Source organism: Notolepis coatsorum, assembly GCF_963971535.1.
Source record: "Notolepis coatsorum genome assembly, chromosome: 9".
In the NCBI taxonomy this organism is placed as follows: domain Eukaryota; kingdom Metazoa; phylum Chordata; class Actinopteri; order Aulopiformes; family Paralepididae; genus Notolepis; species Notolepis coatsorum.
Genome location: NC_140173.1, coordinates 122,544,843 through 122,555,628, shown reverse-complemented (window position 1 = coordinate 122,555,628; position 10,786 = coordinate 122,544,843). Strand labels below are relative to the sequence as shown.

General features: G+C 42.5%; 1 protein-coding gene across 1 annotated transcript in view; it reads left to right on the top strand.

Moving 5' to 3' along the window:
- Positions 1-423: 423 nt before the first annotated feature.
- sgms1a (sphingomyelin synthase 1a) overlaps positions 424-10,786 on the top strand; it is a 77,046-nt gene continuing 66,683 nt past the window's right edge. The window contains exon 1 of the mRNA XM_084322252.1: positions 424-619. The gene's annotated coding sequence lies outside the window, so the exon portion shown is untranslated. The remainder of the gene's footprint in view (positions 620-10,786) is intronic.

The window sequence follows — 10,786 nt, the reverse complement described above, 5'->3', positions numbered from 1 at the left end:
TGCAGGTTAGGGTTAGGTTAAGATTAGGGTTAAGGTTAAGGTTAGGGTTAGGGTTAAAAATAAACAGCACAAACTGACTACTTCCTGGTTTCACAGGAAACAAGACATGGTACAAGCCCCGACGCCCCGCCCACGCAGTCAAACCGAGTACAAGCCCCGAAGTCCCGCCTCAAACCGAGTACAAGCCCCGAAGCCCCGCCCAGACGTTGGGCTTGCGGCTCTGCAGATCTACTCCACTTTTCGCGTATCGCTACATATGGCGCTGTGAGTGCTGGGAAGTGGGAACCCCCCCACACACACACCTCCACCACCCCCTCCCCACACACACGCACACCTCCACCCCCCCGCCCACCACCAGTGATAAAGTCACCAACACGCCTACCCATGAAAACACCCACCGCACCGACTAACAGTAACCAGAGGGACACGTTGTATACTAACATTTGAGCAGTGTGGTCATTTGGCAGCGAAACCGTTTTGTCTGTATTATCTCGACATGTGATAGAAGATTTTCATCTCGGGTCGAAAAAAGCACAGCTGACTCGTCGTCGTCATCACCACCACATTCCGTGTGTGTGTGAGCTACAAGTCGCCGTGATGTGATGTTGTGTTTTATGCGGTAAGTGTCAACTCCACTAGCTATCATCATCATGCCGAAATAAACAACGTTTGGCTGCATGGTTGCGCGCGCTACAAACAAAGTGAAGGGTCTCCTCTTTTCGTCAGCTAGCGCGGTTTGACATGTTGGCGATTGCGGCTAATATATATATATATATATATATATTTGTATCTGTTGACTAGCTAACGGTTAATAATAACACCTAGGTAGGTAGGTATTTATTTAGACAACAACACATATACAGATCATTACATCACATATTTGCTTTTGTCAAGGATAGGAACGAAAAAGCCAATGACTTATTTTATTTACATCGTTGTCCCTGGAAGTCAAGGATGCTTGATACATACACATACAACTCATTGCAGAAATATTTCACAATCATTACATTTGATAGCAATAATGGCACAACCATTAATTAATACAAACATGCGCATTTGTTGAGACATGTTAAACTAGCCTTGAACCCCTGAAACGAACCCTGATTCAATCTGACTGGCAGGCAGCTTTGCTACGTGCTGCTACAGTACACCGTTCCAAAGACCACCGACATCTAGCTAATGTTACTGTAGCTGTTAGCTAGCACTGGACCTTGTGTGACATTATCAGTCTGTCTATTACGTTAAGTAACTCTATATAATATCAGTCTTGCGAATCGCAATATTTGTATTGCTATCTGACGCGTCCCCAAGAAGCTACTAGCTCGCGTTAAAAGCTTAAAGAGTTGTAGACGCCAACTTGCCTGTCTATTTTTAGCCAGGCAGGCTATAAGCTCTTAAGCCACACACCATAGAACGGCTGCTGAGGCCGTGATGGCAACTAAATACCGTTACGTATGTTACCTTTATTTTATCACGAGCAAACTACACCCGTCTTCTGCTGTGTCATACTTGGTAAGCATAGCCTATATTTCACTCAATGCACCTATCTATTTATCTCTAAAAAAAAACAGGTGTGCCTACACCTGCAGTGTATCACAAACGGGCAACAATTCCCAACCAGAGTAGCAGTGCCAGAGTTGGTTAATAAATGGCTCTGTTGTTCCCAACTGATTCCTTCCTGACTTATCCCACGCCTCTCAATACTTACTCTCAATAATACCTGACTTATATAATGTCTTACTGTAGGTTACTAGAGGCCTGTGACCAATCTACTGCTTGCCATGGGATCTATTTAAATTGTCCATATACGCTTTTACGAGGGAAAAGCAATCCTCAAAAAGATAATGGTCATCCAGTGGTCAGCAAGACATGCCATATGGAAACTAATACAATAGCCAAGGCCACACCACTCAAATCTGGACGGTTAACCCTTTCACTGCGACAATACACAGAAGGTTAACCCTTTCACTGCGACACGACAGCCGGTTAACCCTTTCACTGCCACACGACAGAAGGTTAACCCTTTACTATCACACAACCGAAGGCGGTTGTGTGATAGTAAAGGGTTAACCTTCTGTCGTGTGGCAGTGAACGGGTTAACCGAGTTACGCATGCAGGTTGGCAGAAGACAGCTTATGGTTAAACAATGCACACAAGACGGCTGTCCCAATAAACTGGGATATGTTCTCATTGTTCTGTGGTTAAGGTATGGAGGAAATAACTTGTGCTGACACAGATAGTGTGACAGCGAAGAGTGTCAGGGGGCAAAATGTTAATGCCAGTGAATAGGTTTCATTGTTGTCAGCGGTTTCAGTCCAGTTTGCAGAGCAAGCCTCATTGCCAATACCAAGCATGTCAGACTATGAACAAGCAAACGGGCTCATCTGACAAGACAAGTCTGTGTTTTTTGCGCTTGCAGAAACAATGAATTTGCTGTAGGCGTAGTTGGGATTCAGCCTCTGACAACTGTCCCACCTGTCAACCAGCCCAACACATAGGCACAACTCTATCAACTTCCTCTGGTCCTGGACATGTGACTGGTAAAGGGATGAAATCATCTTCACTGTTGTTGGCTGCACTCAGTATAATTTTACTTTTTAGTGTTTACATTGCCCTGTTGACTTACAATATTAGTTGCTGTTTGTTCTGCCACCTTTTTTATTACAATGACACTGCAGCAATACGATTGATTGTAAGAATTCCTTCCTAGCTCTGCCCTCGAAGGACACGATGGATTGACTACAGTCTGGTTCTTTCTCCCATAATTAGAAGCAACTACTGCCAATCACATGGTGCCCCAGTTTCCTGTGGCCTGCAACCACCTTTTTATAAATTTAGGCTAGTAGCTGTTAATGTAGCCTACTTTGTGTATTTCAGGAAGCCTGAAAGGCTTCTGTTGAGCAACAAATGTGGTTTTGATGTTTTCTTTTCCTTTTCTTACTCATTTACATTTAGTCATTTAGCTGACGCTTTTATCCAAAGCGACTTACAAGTTCTGTACGACAAGACAGCAAGAAGGGTACAACTCTATCAGCTGAGTAACAATGTTCATCAAAGTGTTGCGTGTTACAGTGTAGGTTAGTTTATTAGGACAAGTGCATGACAGTAAGGTTAGATTTTATTTTATATCATAATCAGAAAGGTCTTTATTGCCAAGTAGTTTTCACATACAAGGAATTTACTTTGGAGTTTATCAGTGTGACATTAGCAGACAGACATTAACAGACAGATAATACAATAAAGAGGTGGAGTAAAATGAAATATGAGCTAAGTTAAGCACAATAGAATATAATTATGAAATAAATTATAGGCCAGGGCTGTACAACTGTAAATAAGAGGTTGAATAAAATGATGTGATGTATAAACTAAATTAAATATAGCACAATAGAATATAGTACAACAATTATAAATAAAATGGGAATAGGCCTGACAACTGGGCAGATGTGGTCAATTATATACACTAATTAGACTGAGTAACAATGCGGTGGGCAAGTATATAGTCCAGTAGAGGTGTGTTAATGTAACACAGTGGGGGGTGTCAGTGAGGGTCCCGAGCCTTGTTGATGAGGCTCACTGCAGAGGGGAAGAAACTGTTCTTGTGGCGTGATGTTTTGGCCCTGATGAACCGCAGCCTCCTGCCAGAGGGAGTGTCTCAAACAGGTTGTGACCGGGGTGGTAGGGGTCGGGCACAATCTTACCTGCATGCTTCAGGGTTCTGGAGGCGTACAGGTCCTAGAGAGATGGCAGACTGCATGACACCACGCTGCAGCCTGCCTTTGTCAGGGATGTGATTTTTCAGTTTTTAACCGGATTTCCGGTTTTTCTGACCTAAAATCATGATAAAAAAAATGCATACTTTTTTAATTTTTTATATGTTTTGATTATTTTCCCACCTGGGCCCCGTTCCCCGTACCTGGATAACTGAGTTAGCCGGATAATTTCCAGTCTAGCCTGACTTAAGCCGGACCTTTCCATTCCCCGACGCTCGATTGTCCAAATCACCATGACAACAGATCAAAAAGTTTGAGCCTGGTCGAGAGCAGGGTTAACTTCAGTTAGCCGGATGAACCATGGCCACGCCCCCGCAAATAAATGACAGCTCGCTTCCTGAAATGATTCTCACAGTCTAGAGATCCCATTTATACCATTCTGAATTATGTTTCTGTGCTTCATTTTCCTAGAGGGGGCTTTTGAAATGTATAATAATAGAACTAAATGCTGATAATAAATCATATTGAGCCTATAGATTTACTTTGTCCTAAATAAAATAATGCACGTCATATACGGCGCTCGGAGTCGCGATACACGCTGCATGTGGTTATTTTAATAACGGCGCATTGCAAATGTGAATCCCGCAGGGATATTTTTAAAAATATCGGCCGTTTGGCTCTGATTAGTTTCATATATTCTCCGCTGTAGATTTGCTTAACGGAGCGCCCGGATTGTGTTTCATTCAAGCATAAAATTGAAGTGTCTATGCGTGGATTGTGGTTTTTGTGTGATATTGTAACTGGGATTAAAATGTCTGAGATGCGCTGTTTGACGGATTTGAGAAATTGAATGAGCCGTTGACGTCACATTAATGCATTTGAGAATAAAGAGATAAAACTTCATTCAAAAGAAAAATATTCTAAACACGGGTCTCTCGTCCATTAATGGATAAACAATGAATATATCCCGTCTGGCACAGTGGCGCAGCGGTAGTGCTCAATCCTGGCAACCGGGCGACCGGTGTTCGAAACCCTGCGTTTCCAATATAATTCTTTTGGAATATAATATTAATGATTATACGCAAAAGTAGCCTAGTTTTAAGTTAAAATATTATAAATCTACATGCATTGAGGATGTCATTCTTTATATAGCTCTCAACGTGCACCAAATTGAATTATTCCTACATTGCAAAAAGAAGGAAAAGACTAGGAGAAGTGGGATTCGAACCCGGGCCGTCTGCGTGAAAGTCAAAACCACAAACCGTCACACCACAGTGCAGATAAGTAAACGATCCACCATACATCAATCAATGGGTAAGAGAGCCGTATCCTTATTCTGTATAACAGTTGAACTAATTGTTTTCGCTAGCAAGATCTCATTTGATTATTCAATCCATAAACCTACTGCCAGCAGGCAAGTTTAAAGAAATATAATCTGATTGATTGGGGTAATGAGGGATTTAAAATTAGCCTATAGATTATGCATTTAACTTGTCGGCGAGGCTATTGAGCCGTACTGCAATCTGTTAATAAAGTTTTAAATCAATTAATCAATCAATGCCGTTAGAAAATCAGGATCTCTGCTATCGATACGTGCTGGCTTTTCAACTGAAGCGGCCGCGCGCACTTATCCTGGGTCTCAAGTCTGGTTCGAGTTAACGAGACTGAATCCACCTTCGAGGAACAGGAAAATCCCGGCTTCAAACATCGGGTTAATTGAATCTGGATAATGGGACTCTTGATCGACTTAGTTGAACCAGGTACGGGGAATAGGGCCCTGGTCTAAAGTGAAACGCGAAAGCAACATTTATCAGACCTGCTATTCTTGCATAACAGATTTTCATTGGCTATCGATAATGTTAGCAGTTTTGTTGAGTGGCACGAGATGCTGTAACACACTAGGAAACACACTAACACTGGATTGCTTTTGTAAAACTGACCAACCAGGGAAGGTTACTTGCAAGCAGTGCCTCAGTCTGCCACTCAACATTACTCAAGGGAGAGCAAGCATTGTCCAGTTAATAGGCATGTTCGAGATTGGCGAGGCGGACGCAGATCTGCGCAGGTTTTACTATGGCCTTGCCAAGCGCGTTGCATGCCGGTTAAAATGTTGTCCGACTTGCTCTGGAAATCTGACGAGGCGAGGCGAGGAACTCTCGCGGAGGCGAGCCACGCACAGCCTTCAGAGCGAGGCTCCACAGTACCTCTCAACCCGACTGCTCTACGCAAATCCATGATGGGGAACGACTTGCTATCGTTGCGCAAAGCGCCTATTGGCTCAGAAAAGTTGTCACCTGGTTGTCACCACCAGCCACGCCCACAAGAGGAAGTTATGAGACGTTTGATTGATAACTTTATTACAGTACGGGTCCCGTCTACCCGTCTATCAGATATATTTATTATTGGATACAGGAGTTTGGGTACCAAGAGCTTCCTCAAATAACGTTATGCGTTATCATCATGATAAACTTCAAGCTGTCAGACACTAAATTATTTTTATCAGAGTAATGAATGCTGTCTTAATCATCTCTCCAATGGAGTTTATATCAAAATAACAATTTATCAACCCCCCTGAACAAATGGTGATTGCTTCTTCAAGTCGATTCTACAGACGGACTGTTTCTATCATTGGAATTAAATTATTATAATGATAATAAATACGACAATTACGTTTTGCATTTATAGTCATGACTCAATGAGCAATCTGAGCATTACCGCTCTATGTACAGTATAAGATGTCTGCTCTCAGTTAACCCAATCGCTAGATAGATTAACGAATTCCATATAAATCTATAGTTTATTAACGATGCAGCAGCTGAGCAGATACTGTATCCCGCGCACACACATACACACACGTCATCTGTTTTGCCTCAATATATACTGTATATATATATATATTGATGCAAAACAGAATGATTCAGCAGTGTGTTGTGCGTGCGCGCTGCGGTGGTCAGGAGCGTGCAACAAGATGGTATACATTATGGTATATGAATAGTATATTCCACTATAGCAGGTATATGGTGTGCTGTACATTTGAATCTGATCTAATTTTGTACATGGCCATCGCATTATAATGAGCTGGACAGGTGTGTGTGTGTGGTAACGTGAACGCGTATCTGCCATGCGAGACTAGGCGAGAGGCTGTTGTCCAATCTGAAGTGTCTGACGTTCTGACTCCTCCCCTGGCTTCACTCGGCTACTCTCGTGGCGAGCCGAAATCAATCTCGAACACGCCTAGTGTCAGAAATGTCACCACCTTCATTCTCAATCGACCTGAGAGCAAAAGAGTCCATTAGTCCAACTGCAGCCCTTCGCAGTAGGCAAGACTTCGAGAGGAGGCAGTTACAGGTGTTGCACAATCTGGTTGCAAAGAAGAAAAGATGGCAGACGTGGCTGCTACTCAACGTATTTATCATTTTTGATGGAGAGATAGGAAAGAAAATGTCAGTTGGCCAAAAATCATCGGATAAGTAATTTCCAGTTTTACAGGCTTCCCCTGTCTAGGCCTACTTTTGTTCTTGTCTTTCTCTACTATCTTTCCATTACCTCACACACGCACACCTGAGTACAGCAGCCCCCCTGTCCTGACTTGTTCAGAATGAACTGTGACCTTTTCTCACATTCCTTTCTTGTCACCGGCGTTTCTCAGGGTGTTTGGTTTGGCTGATCAAGGTAGAGCATCTTCATTGAAGGGAGCCAGCCATATTGGTAGTAGTCGACCTAACACTAGAGCACAAAGGAGGCTATAAACAAGCTCCTGTCCTAATTTTTGCATGTTTTGGCCTAGTTCATGAAATGGTGAAATGGCCACATGCTAAATTTAGGTGGTTTGTAGAACTGGACTAAGCCTAGACTATCACTTCACAACAATTTTACAATGCAGTAATAGGGTGTTTATGTGCAAGTCTGAAAGTGAAACCACATGATAACATGCACTCAGAATTGTAAGTCTTTAAATTTTTTTTTAACTGCAACACTGCTATATCATTGTGAAAATTCAAATAGCGCAATTTCACAATATTAGATCAGATAGATAGGCTTATTGGTCAGCAAACAGGGAATTGATATGAAACGTCCTAACGGGTGATGATTAACCATTCAATGGCAAGTTGGCAAGTGGCAACCATGGCCAACTGCTGTGTATTGGTTGTCAAAACACATGAGTGTTATGTTAGTAAGGAGACACTTCAGTCAGACCTTGTTGCTGGGTTTCATGGATCAGTTGCAAAGGTGCAAACGGTGTTTTATAAGAAGCAAGATCATCTGTTCTATTCACTCTTCCTAGTTCCTACCACACCAATTTGAGAAAATGTGTGCTTAATGACCCAACAATGCTGTCATTGCTATAGGAATTAGGCTAATAAATGACGTTGCTAGGCTGTTGTATAGTAGTAGTATAAGCTGCAGTTTGGATGTAGGAGAGAACGCATGTTGTGGCACAAGCTTACTACTCCCTGGTGACCTAATCTTCCTCAGTCTCCCATATAGATATACTTACTTGGTGTCTCTGTTGCAGGTAGTGTGGTGGTGTTCTCCTCCTCACTCCTTTGGGTCTGCGACTGCAGCCTAACGTGCTAATCAGTGGTTCCTGAATCCACAGGTGGTTTCTTCATTAGCAGGTAGCACCTGCTAGCATGGGGGTTGTTGTGCCGTTCTGTGCTTCTCTCCAGAGTGTTCTACCGAAGCCACTTGCACCTGTCATGTCAGAAATATTGTAAATACGACCGGAGCACATATGAGTAGGGTTGAGCATCGTTTGGATTTGAACGATTCCGGTTCCGATTCTCCATTTCGATTTCTGTTCTAAACGATTCTCGATTCCGATTCTTTGAGGTACAGGTCACAGCTTATTTCGCAGGAGATTTTTTATTATTTTTTTGTATCTTAAAATTGTTTTCATGCTATTCACATTGTCAGTTGACTTGATACAGTTTAATTTGGTTGCTTTACTGTAACTAGGGTATTAATTAACAAAGTACATTTTTTTTTTCAAGAATCGAAATGCAAATATGTTCTTCCGGTTCCAGAACCGGTTCCTATTAGAACCGGTTCTCGGTGCCCAACCCTACATATGAGCGACCCAGCAAGGTGGACATTTCAGATTATTCTGGGATACCCGAGTTGCCAAGTTGGGGGTGTGCCTATACACATACTTGCACACAAATTCTTAAAGGTTCATTCATTATTGGCTTTATTTTTTAGATAAGTTATTTGAACGTGTCCATAATATATTGTTATTTCCGAAGTTCTGTCCAAAACTTGAATGGATGATGTGTTCTATGACTTCCGAACTGGGAAGGAGGACATGAAGGAGGACATGAAGGAGGACATGCCAGGAGGACATGAAGGATGACATACCAGGAGGACATGAAGGATGACATGCCAGGAGGACATGAAGGATGACATGCCAGGCAGCGTTTCCGTTAGCCGGTAATTACCGGTATTTGACCGGCTAAATCTGTTGAAGTCCGACATATTTAATCTCTCCGATCTTAATGTCCGGTGAAAATAATTCCCTCTAAGCACAATTTGATTATTTGAATTGTATTAAAATAGGCTAAAATTAAATAGCCTATGCGATGAACGAAACAATCATTACTGTTACAAAGGGTCAGATTAAACCGAATATATATATTTATTACTTGAGATATATTGTATAGTATTTGTATATCGTCTGATATCCCTTGTATATTCTTTGTACATATACGCGGAATATCCCTTTACCTAGTACAGGCCAGACCATAATATTCGTTCTCCTATTGGACAGCGACCCCCTAGGCGCCACGGCCATACCCCCAATGTCTAGTTCAAAGTCACCGCTAAGACATGTCTCAACATGCCCAGGTTTGCGCAGTAATACGAGACAGAAATAAGGCTGGTACTAGATTATTCACCTTACGTATAAATACGGCGCAGGTGGATACAGCAGTAATCTTAGTAACAAGTTGAAGCCTTCACCACGATACAACGTGCTGTGAAGTGGGCCCGTTTTGCCCCGAAATAGAGCCTTGAGACCGCGTGCGAATTGATAGCTGAAGTGTCAGAGTTTAACGCTGTATCGTCGAGTTCGACCTATTCTATTATTAAGTAATAGTCTATTATGTATAGTGTATCGTGCGGCTACCGTTCTACAGTGACCAGCATTACCAACGTTTCATCGTACCGAGCTAGTGTGCTTATCCAGGCTGGGCGGCCTAACCTTGTGCCGCCATCCGAGGAGCCCTAGACGAGAACCGTGTGGATATGTACACTGGATAACCTACACCGACGACTACAGAGCCCTTTTCGGCTGGATTATATTGCTTTGGTCCTGTGGCTGCTGGAGCAGAGAATCGTCTACCCCCACTACCGTGTGGGATTTACCCTGTGAGGAGCCCCGTCGAGCCCGCCTCTAGGACTCTGAGGCTGGCTAGCTTTCATCCATGCTGCAGTGCATACCGGAGAATAGCTGTTGCTTTGTCTACGGATCAAGGGATTATTGCACCGTCTCCTGTACCTGGAGTCTCTTTATTCCTCGTTGATCCAGACTTTTGCTACCGACAAATCCTCTCCCCTGCTGGCTTACAACCGGAGGGAACCCCCCTAGTATCTCCAGCTGACCTACAAGTGTACCTTATATAATTCTTATGCTACAGGTGGTATTAATTACCCCCTTCGTAATATGCTCATGGACTTACGCTCTTGACCTATTCATGCACATTCTTCGCCTTACAAGCGCAACTCTAATTCTCAATAATGTAAGATAATATTGATGCTCTTCTAATAAATATTACAAACAGGACTTTCTTTGTTAAGCCGTGTTATTGTGTGGGTGTTCATCACATATACACAGGGAGCGAAATTAACTTTTTGACTCACCGGCCAGTGGCGGGTAGATGGGAAGAGTCTACCCGCCAAGCATATTTCTTACCTGCCAAAATTGTTTTGATTAAAAAAAAATATATATATATTTTATATATAAATTTTTTTTTTAAATAAAATATATATTATATAATCATACTTGTAGTTGTATTATCTGCGAGACATCGCCACCACGCAATAAGTCAAAATGCTTGCTATCTGCAAACAGCTCCACT